This window comes from Mustela nivalis (genome assembly GCF_964662115.1).
Source record: "Mustela nivalis genome assembly, chromosome: 9".
Lineage (NCBI taxonomy): Eukaryota > Metazoa > Chordata > Mammalia > Carnivora > Mustelidae > Mustela > Mustela nivalis.
The window spans coordinates 88,340,122-88,355,704 of record NC_139028.1 but is presented as its reverse complement, the minus strand read 5'-3'; the positions used below and the strand labels follow the sequence as shown (position 1 = coordinate 88,355,704).

At 38.6% G+C, this 15,583-nt stretch overlaps 1 long non-coding RNA gene across 2 annotated transcripts in view; it reads left to right on the top strand.

The window, feature by feature from the left end:
- LOC309840803 overlaps nucleotides 1-15,583 on the top strand; it is a 531,584-nt gene that overhangs the window by 128,248 nt on the left and 387,753 nt on the right. The window lies entirely within an intron of this gene.

Genomic DNA, 15,583 nt, shown 5'->3' with positions numbered 1-15,583 from the left:
AAAAGGAGCAGAATGCCCCCAAATACAATGTGCTCAGGGAGAGATGTGAACCCTTAGCACGATACGGATAATCTGATAATTGCAGTTAGGCATTTTACCAAGCTGTGTGAGATAATGAGTGAATACTTCCTTATTTTAAATGTAAACACTGGAATTTTTTTTCATGGAAAATAAAAGATACTACCATAATTTCAATAATGGCCTTGATATAAGAAAGTGACATACCTGTGTAGTTTGGCAAGCAAAAAGAACAACATGTGGGCATATCTGAGAAATTCAACAAAACTGCAAGGGGCACTCAGACAGATAAGACCCTTCTGGTTTAAAGACATATTTTCCAATTATTTTTTTACTGAGAAGAATCTGGGATTCTAAAATAGGACTTCACTGCATACCTTGTATAAGTCATTACAGCAAAATCCTTCTAAGGTTTGGTTTCAGGATTCCCTTTTATTATATCCTCTACTATAATCCTTATTTACTGAACTCTCAATGGTCTGAGCTCTTTCAGGGCAGGGTCTGTATCTTCTATATCTGTGTCAACAATGCCTGGTACATAGTAAGTGTTCAGGATACATTTGTTGAATTACCAAATAGATGGTCATTACTTTTTTGGGGTCTTCATAAAGTCATGACTTAAAGACTCTTTTTGGATATTGTTATAGACAGACATAAATAGGCCTTACCAGTCCGTTAAAGTCATGATTCTCATCCCCAGGACCACTTAAGCTGAGCTTTGCATAGAAAGCTACATAATAAGGTTTGTTTCTTTCTGGTTGGTTGTGAATGACACGGATAGTCTAGATAGGATGGCAAAAAGTGTTCATAGAAAAAAAGTATCAGTGCAGAGCAATATGGAGAAGTGCCATATGAATGGAACAGATAACACATGACTTCAAAGGCAGGAGAGATCGATGTAGGCATTGGTTAGAAGGTGAGGTAGGAATAGGACTCAAGAGAATGAGTGGAATGTGCGCAATCATAACATGGAAAGTCATCAAGCAGAAAACCAGAAATTTTTGCTGGTTGTTTTTATTTATGGACCAAACACTCACTTTAGGGAGGCCACATGGTGCTTTTACAGCATAGATAGCCTCCATCCGGTCTCAATGGTGCTGAAAGAATCGGCTTCAGATTCTAGCTCAGATTTTTCTCCCTGGCATTTTCCATGGTTTAGGTTTAGAGGAAATGGGAAAACACTCCCAGCTCTCTGTACTAGGAAAGGTACCGTGGGTATTGCTGTAACTCAATAAGGATTATTACTGAAAGGAGTAATAAAACAGAATGATAGCTCTGTACCTAGAGAAGTGAAACTACTCAGAAGTAGTATACTTTTTGTTCCATTTATTAGAACACTTGTGGATTCAAGGCAGGGACTAATAATAATAACAATAATAATAATAATAAGAGTTTTTCCAAATTTAGAATCTTTTAATAAATAATAAATCACTTAGAATGAATGTAGGAGACTTGCTTCATGCTAGCTTTTCTTCTGTTTGGCAATTCACCAGAGTCCAATCAATACATTCTAAAGAGTTCTTAGTTTATATATTTAATTAGTCCCTGTTGTCATATTAGCAGCGGATTTGTGGGTTTGTACTGTTTGTAAGAAAACATGCAAAGAAGGAATAAATACCATCCTTTGTCTAGAACTGAATCTCTGCTGTTTAGAGAATCTATTTTTTTTTTCTTCACTTCCTCCCCTCTGTCCCTCCCTTACCCTTCCTTCTTTTCGTTCCTCCCTCCCTCCCCTTTCTCTCTCTCTCTCTTTTTTTTTTTCTATTTTGGTTTGGTTCCTTTTATTTGTTAGAAAACTGTGATATTACTCAATGATAATAGAAAAATTGATATCATTCTAAATATTTTTTCCTTCAAAACCAGATTCTTGCTGTATCATGTAGAATGTCATTTAGCTTAAAAAATACAAAAATCCCCATGCATTTAAGTGTTCCGTAAAGTATATTAGACCTCATGTTATTCACAAGACTATCTGGATGCTAACTAGTTCCTGTTGTGCAATGTCACTTTGTGAGATTGATGAAAATCCCTTAAAAAAGCCGGTGTCTGGGTTTCCACATCTGTATGTAAGGGAATGTCTTGAGAGCAAATGTGACTGTCTGCAAAAGTGCTCTAAAACGTACTGAGTACCTATGGGAGTACCATGGGAGATGATAGTCATAGAAGATATAGATCTGAAGTTCTAGGTGGGATTATGTCTTTTATTCTCTTGCATTTATTTATTACTGTTTGGCTTAGGAATCAGTATGTTTGTTCAGAAATTAAATTCTTTATTTAACTGAGTCTGTTTCTTGATTTCCTGTTATATAATAAGTGGATTGGAATGTTTCATGGAGAGATAAACCACTAATTTCTTTCTGATTAATTATGTGGCTTAGGCAGTCAATTTATTCCAGTGGTTGTTTTAATACGCATTCACTTCAGAAAATTTCAACTTCTGTGCAAGAAAAAAGAGAGTGAATGGCCTTATGTTAAATCACTCTTAACTACTGCTAACATCTATTTGGTATGTATCTTTTTGGTAAACATATATATTTTTGCATATACACATAACATAAAACTGTGTATTTATATAATATATAACCATATATATGTAAGTATATACAAACACATATTTATATAAAATATCAATGTTAGACATGTTACCTATTAATATGTATTGATATACATATATGTATACACATTAATGTAAAATTCAATGACCAATGTTAATCATTTAATAAATTTTTCATAGTAATTTTATTTGCATAAGTATTCTAGTTTTGTCACAAAAATGTTACAGTTAATAAATTTTTACTCAATGTGCTATTTTCCTAGTCCTGTTTAAGTCACATTTTCAACTGTGCTGACTCTCCTCACATTGGATAAAGAGAACCAAATGAAAGAGCATTTTGGCAATTCTAGCCCTGTTCACATAAAAAGTCCTGATACTCTCCTCTTTTTTGGTCTTTGTTCTTCGATTTCACTCTGGTTGCTTTTACTACCCTCAGAACTTCTTGGCTTTATCTATCACTTCTGATTCCCCATTTAGCCCTCGGTCTTGACAACAGATCTGGCTTCTTTTCTATAGTTTTAAACCTTGGCATTTTCCTCTGGATGCAGCTTACACTCCCCATCTGGCTTCATTCCCTCCTGACCATTCTGGGAAACTGTGAAACTCAATTAAGCCTGAGCTTGGCTGCCCTATTCAGTCTGGCTGGAATTTAAATGCATGCCAGGGATAGAGCATTCAGAGCTAAAGGTTGTGGTCAGATTACGGAGGCCTTGAGTGCCAAAGCAAAGAGTTTATACTCTTCTCTGCAGGTACTGTAGCCCCAATGAAGGTTTTTCAAGCAGGGTGTGTTTTAGATAAATTAAGTTGGCATTTGTGTGCAAAATAATGCATGGGAAAGAGTAGCGACTGGAGGCTATCAAGTGGGCTAAGTGATGAGTACCCGGGGTCTGTAATAAGATAGAAAGATAAGAAAGGAAGATGTGATGGGTCCCCTTTTTTAAAATAGAGTGGGTAGGACTTGTAAGTCATGGATATTATTATTAAGCATACTATCAACAGTGTTATAAAGATCTTTCTATGTATCAGGTACCACACTGTGTCTTTTGTAGGCATTAGTTCATTTCATTCTTTCAACAATCTAAAACAGATATAATTATTTTTCTAATTTTACAAATGAAGAAACCGAATTAGAAAAGTTATGTAACTTGCCCAGGATCTACGGCTAAGTGGCCTTCGATTTAGAGTTCTCCGATCTCAAGAGTCCATGTTCCTAAGTTAACCTGGAAGGTAACAACAGAAATAAAAAATGCAGAAAAGGACGTGTTGCTGTTTGTGAATATAAAGAAGAGGGTTTTCTTAGGGGAAATCTTTTTCATTGTAACTAAAACTTTAATACTGTTCCTGATTTTCAGAATAGAATACTTTTTGTTCTAAAATAAGTTGAAACAACTGACCCATTCTTCCCTTCCTTTTCCCCAGTCCTTTATGGATCTTTCCTATTCCTGTTTACATGGGTTTGAGCAGCTTGACTTGTCAGAGCTTCGCCTGGATTGTGATTGCAGAATTAGCTTCCTGCTGTTATAACTCTGGTGTTGTGAAATGAGATCTCCTGATAGAGTTGCAGTCACCCAGTTGATGCTGATACTTTTCAGTCGCTGTTTCTCCCAATACAAATAATACTGCCACCAAACGTATTTATTGGCTCCTGGTATAAAACATCTCTTTCTGTGTTTAATCTAATACAATGTTAAATGTCAAGAAGACAGTAACTTGGTCACTGGAGCGTCTGGTCATATAGAAGACCCTGGGATTGTCAGGTAAGTAACTAGGTTTGTAAATGCCATACAGAGGATTCCCTCTCCTTGGATTAATGTCCATTGCAGCTGCATATAGACTGTAAACTTTTCTAGCTAGCTGTATCAAAAGTAGATAGATAAATACCACAAAAGTTTAAATTATGACAGTGAAGTTTAATTAATTCTCCTAGTTGGGAAAATCTACTGTGTCCCATTATTCATCATCCCTAGAACCTACTATGTAAAAGAAAAGGAAAGAAAAGAAAAAGAAAAGAAAAGAAAAGAAAAGATATACAGGTTGGGAAAGTATAAATAAAACTGTTTTGGTTTATAATCATTTATGTAGAAAATCCCAAGAAATGACAAGGAACAAAAATGAAACAAAACAGCTCCTGGAATTAATAACCAGTTATTTTCATTATCACCAAAAAAAAGCATAAAACTAATAAAATATGTATAGGATCTATATGAGAAAAACTAAAAATACTGATGAAGTAAAGGTCTAAATAAATGGAGAGCTATCCCATGTCCATGGATAAGAACATTTTAAGATGTTAATTCTCCCCTGGGGATGCCTGGGTGGCTCAATGGGTTAAAGCCTCTGCCTTCAGCTCAGGTCATGATCTCAGGGTCCTGGGATTGAGCCCCGCATCAGGATCTCTACTTGGCCAGGAGCCTGCTTCTTCCTCTCTCTCTGCCTGCCTCTCTACCTACTTGTGATCTTCCTCTCTGTCAAATAAATAAATAAAATCTTAAAAAAATAAATGTTAATTCTCCCCAACTTCATTTATAAATTCAATGTAATCCCTGTCAAAATTCCAGGAAATTACTTCCTGAATATTGACAAATTGACTCTAAAGGAATAATTTATAAGTATATGGAAATGCAAAGTCTCAAATAGCCAACATAATACCAATAAATAAATAAATAAATAAATAAATAAATAAAATAAAATAAAACCCTTGGACGACTAACTTGATCTGACTTAGAAACTTCCTATTAAGCCATAGTAATGAAGATAAGGTGGTTATGGTGAAGGTATAAACAGAACAGTGGTATAGAATAGAGGACCCAGAAACAGGCCCATACATATATAGTCAACAAAGCTCTGACAAAGGAGCAAAGGCAATTCAACTATTGGTGCTGGAAACAACTGGATATTTACATAAAAACAAACAAACAAACAAGTGAAATGAAATACAGACCTTATACTCTTCACAGAAATTAACTCAAAATGGATCATAGACCTAAATGTAATATTCAAAACTATAAAATTTCTAGAGGAGAAAATCTGGGTGACCTCCTGTTTGACAATGAGGTTTTAGATACAAGTTCAAAGGCACAATCTCAGAAAGAAAATTGATACGTCAGGGCCCTTGGGTATCTCAGCCATTAAGTGACTGCCTTCAGCTTAGGTCATGATTCTCAGGGCTCTGGGATCGAGCCCCACATAGGGCTCCGTGCTCAACAGGAAGCTTGCTTCTCCCTCTCCCCCTGCTTATGTTCCCTCTCTCACTGTCTCTCTCTCGGTCAAATAAATAAATAAATAAATAAGATCTTTAAAAAAAAAAAGTGGTAAGTTGGATTTGAAATAAAACTTGGGCTCTGCAAAGATACTTTTTTTTTTTAAAGACTTTATTTATTTATTTGACAGAGATCACAAGTAGGGAGAGACACAGGCAGAGAGAGAGGAGGAAGCAGGCTCCCTGCTGAGCAGAGAGCCCGATGCGGGGCTTGATCCTAGGATTCTGGGATCATGACCTGAGCCGAAGGCAGAAGCTTTAACCCACTGAGCCACCCAGGTGCCCCTGCAAAGATACTCTTAAGAGAAAGAAAAGACAGAACATGGACTGGAAGAAAATATTTGCAAACCACATATTTGATGAAGGACTTATATCCTAAATATATAAAGAAGCCTCAAAACTCAGCAATTAAAAAAAAATACAGATAATAAAACAGGCCTGAAAGATGTTTTACCACAGAAAATACACAAATGGCAAATAAATATATGAAAATAGGCTCCACACTCTGATATTAGGGAATTTCAAATTAAAACAATGAGATACCTATACATATCTACTAAAATGAATAAAATCTAAACACCTGACAACATCAAATGCTGATAAGGATGTGGAGCGACAGAAACTCTTATTTGCTGCTGGAGGAAATGAAACACGATACTTTGCAAACAGTTTCAAAGTTTTTTGCAAAATGAAAGAATTTTGTCATATGATCTAGTGATTGGACTCCTAGATACTTATCCAAATGAATTGAAAACTTAAATCTACACAAAAACCTGCACACAAATGTTTATAACAGCTTTCCTCATAACTGCAAAAAATTGGAAGCAACCAAGATGTCCTTCAGTGGGTGAATGGATACATACATGTTGGTACGTCCAGATAATGGAATATTGTTCAGTGATAAAGAGAAATAAGCTATTAAGCCAAGATGAGATACGGAGAACTTAAATGCATATTGCTAAGTGAAAAAGTCAGTATGAAAAGTCAATATGCCATGTTATTCTAACATGGAAGAGACAAAACTACAGAAATAAAAAGAACATGAATCTAGGGGAGGGATGAATAGGTGAATCATAGAGTTTTTAAGGCAGTGACACTATGTATGATACTGCATAGTGGATGTATGACATTATGCATTTGTCCAGACATGGCACTGTACAATGCAGAGTGAACCCTAATATATATACACTATGGAATTTAGTTAGTAGCAATGTATCAATGTCAATTTACCAACTTAACAAATGCACTACATTAATGCAAGACATTAATAAGAAGGAAACTGTAGGAGAGATGTAGTATATGGAAACTCTTACCCATCTGCTCAATTTCTCTCTAAACACAAAACTTTTCTGAGAATAAATTAAAATCTACTAATGAAAAAAAAAATAATTTGTTAATATTACACTGATCTCATCAGGAAAGCCTTTATGGGGGCACCTGGGTGCTTCAGTTGGCTAAACGTCTTCCTTCAGCTCAAGTCATGGTTCCAGAGACGTGAGATAGAGCCTGAGTCAGCTCCCTGCTCAGCAGCGAGTGTGCTTCTCCGTCTCCCTCTGTGATCTCTCTCACTCTCAATCCCTTTTAAATAAATAAATAAAATCTTAAAAAAAAAAAAAAAAAGAAAGTCCTTTTGTATAGGAAAGCTGTCAAGCTCATGGTAGCAGATAGAAGTTTTCCAAAACTTGAGTTTTTCTTTAAAGCTCAGATTTTATCATTGGCAACAAATACTGTCAGTTGTTTTCCTTGAAGTGACAGGCTTTCATTCATTTTCAGGAAAAATCTTGGAAAACACCCAAGTCCAAAAAGCCATAGTTGGTCTGTCAGTCATTCCTTCAAGTAAAAGTGGTGATCCAAGAAAAAAGCAGCCGGTTGAACACAAAGCTCGAACAGCACATGGGCTTACCATCCTGAGAAATGCTATATTTTAGTATGCAACAAAAATACCTGATGTGTTCTGTCCATCTCATCACACAAAATATTAAGAAGACATACTCAATGGTCAATATTTAATACCTATCTTTACTATTCAATTAAAGATATTCTTTAGTGCAACTGGCTTTTTTTTTTTTTTAAAGATTTTATTTATTTATTTGACAAGAAGAGTTACAAGTAGGCAGAGAGGCAGGCAGAGAGAGAGGAGGAAGCAGGGTCCCTGCTGAGCAGGGAGCCAGATGTGGGACTTGATCCCAGGACCCTGAGATCATGACTGGAGCCAAAGGCAGAGGCTTTAACCCACTGAGTCACCCAGGTGCTGCTGCAACGGACTTTTGGAATGCCAGTATTCTGACTTCTAGGATATTGGGGCTACGGTCTTGACTGGGGCTAACGTACCAGCAGCATTGTCCCTCTCCCTCCAACCCCTCCATTCCTTTTATTCCGACAGTGTAAGTCAGCCCCATGAGAAAGGAAGTAACATTTTGGTATTCTTACGAAAATAGTTTGACCTCCTAGGTCTTTTGAATGGGTCTTGGAGGCCCTCAGGCATTGGTGGAACACAATTGGAGAAGTAATGGTTTAGATTTGGGCCTATAAACCCTTTATGGTTTTTTTTTTTTTTTTTTTTTTTTAGTTTTTAAAAATGTGTTTAAGGAGATTTCAGCATAACCTTTTTTCTTTTTTGTTTTCAACAGAACATTGGTCTGGGTAACCTAGCTCATGACCAGGAAAACTAGCAATAGAGATCCCCTGGACCCTTTAAAAAATGTGACCTTCATTTTTGACCCTCGTATTTTGTAGTCTACTTATCCTTTATTCTGCCCTTTTAGTTCTTTAAATCTTTCATGTATTTTTATATCCTGTAGTTGCAGTTCTAACTGAGGTCAAATAGATCATATTTGGTTGAACTTAATATGTAAAATCCTGAGGATATAAATTAGGGATTTCCTGGGGGATATTGTGTTTGCTGCTTGCCTGGAGCCAGTTAGGGCTCCCTGCTGGGGACCATTTCTTCCCCTTGAGGATCTTGACTTAATGCAGGGCTGAGTACCGCATTGGCATCTGCTCTAGAACAACTTCAGCTTTCTCCTTGGCTTATGGAGCACAATTTGAACTTCCATTTACTGATTCTTTTCATTACTTTATTTCTTTACTTCCCCATGAAGCAATGCTATTCAGCGTATTTATGATTCTTTGTTTAGGGATCTAGTGATATTTCATGGATGGGAGGTGACAAAGTTTGGAAGGAAGCCCCTTGGGCTTGCCTGGGCTGTGTTTTTTCATAGTGTTCCCCATACCCCCTGAGAATGGTGATCTTTATTGTTTTCATGGAAGTTATTCCGAGCTAAAATTGTATTTTAAAAAATTTACTTGTTCATTGTCTGTCTCCCCCATCAGAATGTAAACTCCAAAGGGGCAAGGATATTTTTTTCTTGCGTTTTATTGCCCCCTGAGGCCTAGAACAATACCTAGAACATAGAAGATTCCCAGGAAATATTTACTAAATGAATGACAATGAGCGAAGTTCAAATTTCCATCCACTGGTAACATTAATCAGTAAAACTGTACAACAGTTGATGCTGGCAACCAACCGACTGCTTCCTCAAACCCGGAGACTTGTCTCTCCGTTTTCCTCAGGAGCCTTCTGGGCTGATTGTCTTTGTTGCTGCTACAGACATTTCAACTGAGTGTGTCTGTTCCAGTAAATGGCCTTCGGTTACGAGTGAGACAAGTGTATCCCAGAGAATGAAAATGGTTTGCTTGTCTACGGCCATACCTTGAACGCGCCCGATCTCATCTGATCTCGGAAAATGGTTTGCTCATGGTCACAACGGCTGGTTTCTGGTGGAACTTGAACCACAGAAGTCTCTCCATGTGCCATCTATAAATCCTCATTACTTATAACTCTACAAGGCCAGAAGCATTCCCTAACTGATTAATATTAGCCCCAAATGAGGAGAATAAATAGGAAGTACAAATTTGGGATTCATCTGGAGGCTGAGGAGATTTCCAGGTCAAGGTATGAGTTCAACAGAAGAAACAAATTTTAAGAGTTGTCTAAAATCCATCTTATACTTTAAACTTTTCTGACCCCTGAGAAGGTTTGTTCTTATAAACTCTGATCAGAGAATTTGAGCTTGGTAGGAGACTAATGGATGCCATTCAAAATGAGTACCACTCCTCCAATTATGAAATATAGCATTTAAGCAAATAACAACCTTTCGCTGCTTGATTCTGGTGTAGGGATATATATCCACCTCTCATTTTTCTTATAAAAGCCTCTGATAAACATGATTCATTTTATATCTGTGTCAGATGAGCAACATCAAGCTTTAGTATCATTTGTGTGCCTTTGAAATCCCTCTCTGAATTTTCCTTATCTTGTCAAATCTGACAAGATTTAAGGATGGGTATTTCTTACCAGTCTGGTACAATAAAAGTATATAACGAGTTGATTTCCAACCATTTTATTTTCTTTTTTAACATTTGCTTTAGAAATTGCTTATATGTTAGGGCATTCATCAACAAACCCTCATTTTGGCACCCACATTAATATCACAAGAGACCATTTAATGAGCAGCGTTCTTATCGAGAAAAAATGAAGAACTCGTGAATGGTAGCATTCCATTCCACCAAAGGAAATGTTACCTCGGGAGAGAGGGGGAGATGTTAGACCCTGGAGGGCTGGAGGGGCTTGGTACCCACCTGATGAATGAGTACAGGGAGGTGTTCTTCCTATTGGGGTCTTCCCAGGGTTTTCTCTCTGTTCTGCTAGTGCACGGGTGTACGGAATGGAAAAATAAAAATAAAAACAGGTCTTTTTTTGGGGGAGAGCTGAAGAAAGCTGGCCTCCTCCCCCATGACTCACCCAGCTGGCTATGAGGTTAAGAGAGTCTTTTTTAAGACTGGGAGGAGAGTGGAGGAGGCAAGAGGAAAGCTCTGGAAGGTTATGCAGAAACCGAGCCTTCCAAATAGTACATGAGATGGTGTGTCTGTGGATTAGATAGAGACTGGGCCTTGCCAGAAAGCAGGCAGTTTTCAGAGAAGTGCTATTTGGAGAATGAGCAACCTAAAATAGATTGTAGGACACCTGTAAGGGTCAGCTGACAAGATTTCCCAAGATCTCTGTTCATCCTTTTTGAGCCTGAGAAGTGTCTAGATCAGAACCCGTAGAGTAAAAGGCACTCAATACACAGCTGCTACTATTATCATCATGGATCACTGGTGTCCCGCTCTACCGGGGAGGTACTATGGCAAGATAAATGAGCGTCACCTTACAATCCCAAGGCCGCATATCTTCCAGACGTCTCCTCCTAATTGCACGGTTTTAGAAGAGTCATTTAACCTTTATGGGCCCTCATTTTCTAATCTGGAAAATGAAGGTAATGCCTGTCCTGTTTATTTACATACTCTATGGGATCCAACAAGGTCAAGTGAGAGAGTGAATGTCATTTATTAAGAAAAAAGCACAAAGGTGAAGGCAGTGATGATGGTGACAGTGGTGATGAAATCACCAGCTAATTCTGAAGTCTTATTTGTCAGGCATAGAGCTAAGGAGGTTTTTTATTATGTATTCTCATTAAAAAACAAGCAAACAAACAAACAAACAAAATCCAACAACCCTACCTGACAGAAGTATTACAGAGCTAAGAAACTTGAAGCTCAGAGATGATACTCAAGCTTGAGCTGGACGAGTCAGTGGCGGGATTAGGTTTTGGACTGAAGTCTGTGCTTTTTTCTTTATGCCGTCCTGCCTGTCATGATTATTATTAGTTAATATTTATTGAGCTTTTACTATAAGCCACGCACTACTCAATGAGCTCTGTATCTTTCATTTCATTTAATCCCCATGACACTACCCCGAGGGAGAAAATATTGTTATCGTCCTTTTACAGTTGAGGAAATAAAATCACTCTTGCTATTATATTCATTGTACGTGAGGCCAGCTCCAGCCCTCGGAAAGCTTTCCTTTAACTGGGTCACCGAGGGTTCCAGCGGCCCACCCACTACCGGCCCCACAGGGATCCAGGAGAAGGCTATTTATGTCTCCTGCCCATCCCACAGAGCCTGGCACCCAGCTCCCTGGGGGAGGACTGCTCTTTGGAATTCCTGGCACCGTCTTCATTCTCCTCCTCCTCATACGCTGCTCATCTCTCTCAGTAATGCCTACATTCAGTTTGTCTTTTAGCTCAGGCACAAGCAAGCATGGCCCTTGGTTTAGGGGTCACAAACTGGTTATTGAAGTCTGACCAATGCCCCTGGCAGCTTATGCTTCTGAAAGAAATGGGAAGGGAACAGCCAGCAGCAGGATCCTCCCTTGCGGCTAGCCCTCTGGGAAGGTTTGCTAGGAGGATTTCTCTCCTTACCGAGACCATGTTTTTTTATGCAGCTGGATTTGCTGCATGTCTGGAGGGCATTTCTTTCCCCTCTCGGCAGCCAGCCCCTCTCGTGAGGGGGGGGGAGCTGGTAACCTAGGAAATGACAGGCATGGGGGAAGAAGGCTTTGGTTGTGCTGAGTCGCCAGTGTGATTGTCAGGCTGGTGGGCCGACTTTGAGGTGGTAGGTGTGTGAGAGGGTGTGTGAGGGTGCTGTGAGCGTGCATGCCTGTGGTTGCTAGAGTGCTGGCACAGAGGTGTGGGCGTGATTGCAGTGTGAGTGATGCCAGGGACGGTAATTGTCAGGCAGCTCAGATCTTTTTCCTCTTTTTTTTTTTTTTCTAATTTATAGTAGGCAAAGAAATCCTCCTCTGCATCAGTGAGGTGATATTTTTGAAAAGTTTCCAAGGGGATGAATTATGTGCTGTGTCATTTCCTTGGTGTTATTGATTCTCCAAGGCTTTGTGACTAATAATTCTTAATGAGGGGGCCTAGGGTCGGGGTAAGCTTGGGAGGCCAGCCTTGCCTATTTTTCATCACAAAAAGGATGTAAGCCAGATGCATCCTGGGGAAAATAAACCTAAACTGTCAACCTTGGCTTTGCATCCAATGTCTACTCCACTCCCCAACACTTTGGTTGTACTAGATCCAACTTTGTTTTAGAGGAAGCGTCCCATCTTCATTTCAGTACATCGGTATGGGTAGGACTGACCCCATACCTAAGCATGGACTCATAACCCGACCCCAGTATATCATGTAACTATAATTATTGGTTCAGGGGTGAGTCTGAGACTCAGTTGAGGCTGGTAGGTGGGTGGGTGGGTGAGATTTAAAATTAAACTACTGAAGAGTAGAGAACTTTTAAAAAGTCGATCTTGAAAACAACAGATGCAATTAAAAAATTTGGCAATAATTTCACAGGGAGGGCCTGGATGGAAATGGAGTTAATACCAAAGGATTCAGGAAAAGGGAGAGGGATAAAGTCTAAGTGATTTCATCTGAGCCCTGGGATCTAGTTCATCATGTGAACCAGTAAGTTCCTTTTGTATTGCAATTTGGGTTGAGTTTTCTAGTACAGGAAAATGCCTTTTTAAGGGGAAGAAATTTTATCCCTAGAAAATATTTGGCCATGTGTTTAGACATGTTTGTTTTCCACGGGCATCCAAGGTTTAGAAGCCAGAGATGTTGCTAACCATCCTACAATGCACAGGATAGACATTACAACAAAGAATTATTTGACCCAAAGTGTCAAGAGTGCTCATTCATAAAGCTGTAAAAGTCTACTAATAGGTAGCAAGGGACAGTTCACCCTATCAGGAATAAAACCTTGGTTTAGAAATTAATGTGGGATCTTGAAGCCTCTTTGATGCCCAAGGAGTAATGTTGGGCATAGAGCCCGTCCTGACTTCGCTGCAGTGGCTTGAGCTTGCACATGAAAGTTGCAAATAGGTTCAGGCCAGACAAGGGCTGCATGAATCTCCTCATGGCATGGAAGGTGACTTCCTCTAGAGCATATGAGCTGAAAGAGAATAGAAGGGAGAAGCTGCCCTACCATTTATGACCCAGTCCTATAACATTGCCGCCACCATATTTTCTCATTTAGAAAGGAGTCACTAAGTATAGCTCACACTCAAAAGAAGGCATTATAATAAAATCTTAGAATAGAACAAAACAAAATAAAAAGAAGGGGTATTCTATTTCACCACCCGAAGGAGGGAGTTTCAAAGAATTTGTGGACACATTTTAATACCACAGCATACTGCTTCCCTGAATGAAATCTCAATAACTTGTAACTCTTTTGGTCTTTCTCAGATAGTAAAATTTCCAGCCCGGTCTAACAAAAACTTTTACTCAAGTTTCTCACTTCCCCCAGATTGGGCTTGATCACTAAAATGAAGGGGGGGGGGGATTTGGTTGATTCTGTCTCCCCCCCCCCCATTCATTAGCTACTATTGGGGAACTCCTCTTAAGTCAAGTATTGATGGGTTGGGGCAAGTTTTAAAAGGCATAGTTTGGTTTAGTTGATATCTATGTTTAATAGTGCCAAATCTGGTTTAGTTGATATCTATGTTTAATAGTGCCAAATCTGGTTTAGTTGATATCTATGTTTAATAGTGCCAAATCTGAGGGTTTCTTTTAGTGAGCCCTTTTTGGAGTCTTCAATATTTCTTCCTATAGGGGCCTCTCCAATGGCAGAATCAGCTAGGAAAGTGAGTTCTCCTCTATATTGTCACTTACAACTCTCTCTTCAGCTTCTGTCTTCCTTCCCTGCCACTTCAGGCCACTCAAGTTACAACCAAGCTCTTGAATGGTTTTTTTAAAAACCTCATTTAGCTTTAGATGAGAAAGAGATACTCTTCTCCTTCCCACACTGGGTGAATGGTTGGTGGTTGAGAACATTTATACCACAGTAGAAAAACTGTTCCAAATAATCTTTATCTACACCTCAAATCTTCAGCCTCAAGGTGTTTGATAAATGAAGGATTGGATATCCAATATCACTGTCTTTTACATAACCTGATTATGTGGCCTGCTGCCTATTTCATTGTCTTCAACTGCTGAGGCCTCTGGAGAACTTTACAATAATAGAAAAAATTATATGTCACATCTCATTACACCTATATCGAGTGAGTGACAATTCCTCACATCTTAGGCTTTTAAGCATCAGATATTTTTTTCTCCTAGAAATGGGGCCAAGAAAATTTATGTCTGTGATCAAGAGCAGCAGAGCTTTGATTCCAAAACTCCTAATGCAATTGCTAATTTTTAGACTGAAATTTGATCATGGGTGGGGATGTTGTTGGGGGAGTATAAAGTATTATACCAGTAGAATTTATCAAAAAAATCTCAGCTCCATTTTGACTAGCGCAGTAGTACCCTGCGAAGATAATCGTCTTTCTGAAAAGCGTGCTCTACTGACTCTTTGAAAAGCCTGGTTTAATCACAAGCCATAGAGTATTCACACACATTTATTATTGATACAGCACTTAGCCTTCTGGCCTCCCAACACAATCCCTGACAGAACCCTTTAACCTCAGCTGCTATTCTTACTTTTCTGATGGAAATTAACTTTGTAAGATGTTGTGAGAAGGCAGTGGTGGATTCAAAATCCTGCCAGAGGCTTCGAACTTTAATTCCAGCACCCCTCTGAGAAATGGGGCTAAATATATAGCGTATGGATAAAGGTATATATATCTTTCTGTCTATGCTAAAATACCTCAGGCTCTATTTGTATGTCTTTTATAGCACTTTTATCTCTACATTATAGATATTGTTATATATGACTTATCTGCCTTAATAGAGCCTTTGCTTCCATATTTGTACCCCAATCCCATACTGCTCTTCTCCTCAGCCTGTTCTGTGTACCTAGTTACAGAGTAACAGATATATAGTTGACTCTTTAAATAACATTAATTTGAGTGAATGAGTGAATAATTAGAT